The sequence below is a fragment of the Aplysia californica genome, unplaced genomic scaffold, assembly GCF_000002075.1.
Source record: "Aplysia californica isolate F4 #8 unplaced genomic scaffold, AplCal3.0 scaffold00904, whole genome shotgun sequence".
Lineage (NCBI taxonomy): Eukaryota > Metazoa > Mollusca > Gastropoda > Aplysiida > Aplysiidae > Aplysia > Aplysia californica.
The window spans coordinates 77677-79849 of NW_004798174.1; positions in this window are offsets into that span (position 1 = coordinate 77677).

The following is a 2173-nucleotide window of genomic DNA, read 5'->3' on the forward strand; positions in this document are numbered from 1 at the left end:
ATACACATATATATATATATACATGTATATATACACGCGCGCACACATTTTTTCCCTTTTTTTAACGTACCCCGGCTAGATATCAAGGGTAATCGATTGCTGGTTCTTTAACGTGAAGGGTGATTTTAATTTTAGTAAGAGTTGTACGGCATTTTCATTTTAAATACATTTAGGTTCAATTAAATACCGAAGTTTAGAGGTGTTACTAAAGAGTAACATACCAAGAAAATAAAGAGGCGAGGTAAGGACAAACGATAGATGTCTAATATAGGAAAGAGGGGGCAAACCACACCAGGGAACCCTCCAACCACGCATGAACAACCAACCTGCAGATTCTTTTTACATATATATGTAGACTATTTTTATAAGTGACATTTCAAAACCAGAAGCAAAATGGACTTCCTGGTAGCAGCGGAGCCCAGGTGGCCGAGTGGTGAGAAAGGAAACTAGGTCAGCTAAATACTTCCAGTAACGTGGTGGCCACAGTTTTGAGATGAGCGGTCACTGGGCGACAGGGCGAAGTGTTAATTTTTTGGGTTTTTTTAAATGTTTATTTGTTTGTTTTTCTTTGTAATGTAAAATGTGATTTGATGGATTTGTATGCTTTTGTAAATATGCTATTGTAAGGACACAAAAAATGTTCTAAAAATTAGTTCATTTTGACAATAATGATTTTTAATAACGCAATTCCGGTAATCTGTGAGATTGTCTGAAACACGATATTAAAAAACAAAAAAACAAACTAAAAACAAAACAAAAGCAAAAACAAACAAACAAAACCAAACAAACGCTAAATATAATTCATGCTGCTTCAAGTACAATCAGCAGAATGATGTCCTCGGTACAGAGTACTTCATGATTCATGTACATATTTAGCATGAACCGTTTGTATCATGACGTTTATCATATTAATGTTATTTGTTTGAAAGTGTCTGCTCCTTCTTTTGAAATACATCTAATAAACATGTTATTAATAAAATGTGTCATGTGCTTTTTTGTTTTGTTTTGTTTATTTGATTTCAGTGGTTGATAAGAATATTATGTTTATCTATTTGTTTGGTAAAACAAGCGAGCAAGCAAGCAAACAAGCAAACACACACTGTCTATAGTAACATCAATCCCACAGCAGAATCGAGAACTTCTAGGTATCGGTACATTCACGGTATCGACTCACATGCCCCCACAGCAAGCTTTGACAGCCAGGAAGAACTTCGGTATGTAATGAACATCTCCTAAACACGCACACATAGTTCACTACGATCCACACAAAAGTCTGCCTCGAAATGTGCAAAAACGCCGCAACTTCTGACGGTCACTTGAAATTTGCAACGATCCCCTTCTGGTCTGATCCACGTTATAAATAAATAAATAAATAAATAAATAAATAAATAAATAAATAAATGAAGGAATGAAGGAATGAAGAATGAAGGAATGGAGGACTGAATGAATGAATGATAAATAAACAGATCTAACTCGCCCAATGTGACCAAAACCGTCCTTCACTTCTGACTGAAATCTCAACTACCACTACTACTACTACACACACTACACGTCTGTTCTCCTCTGCCAGCGCTACACCCAAAGAATGCTCGGTTCCTTCAGCTCAACAAACTATTGCTCCAAATCCTTCTTGCTCCAAAGTCTTGCTCCAAAGTCTTTCTCTAAATCCTTTATGTTGCTTCAAATCTGTTCTAGAGCATAAGAACAAACAAGAGAAAAGCCAGACGGCCTGGTTGTAAGTCCTGTGTGTGTGTGTCCCACCCTCCCACCCACCCACACACCCACCCTTCGTTCCTTCCCCGACCACGGACAAATCCAGACTAACCCTGGCCTAATCAGATTCCTCAGTCTAATGCAGCTTTCTTCAGCTTTCTCCCCTTTAAGCAGTGACCTTGACATAAAAAGCTAATTCCTTCACGGCGGGGCTTTTTTCTCTTTTTCTCTTTCTCTCTCTTTCTTTCTCTCTCTTTCTTTCTCTCTCTTTCTTTCTCTCTCTATGTCTCTCTCTCTCAATCTCAATCTCTGTTTCGCTCTCTCTCTCTGTCTCTCTGTCTCTCTGTCTCCCTCCCTCCCTCCCTCCCTCCCTCCCGTGTTTGTGTGAGTGCCTGTGTGCGTGTGTATGTGTGTGCGTGTGTGTGTGTGTGTGTGTGTGTGTGTGTATGTGTGTGCGTGT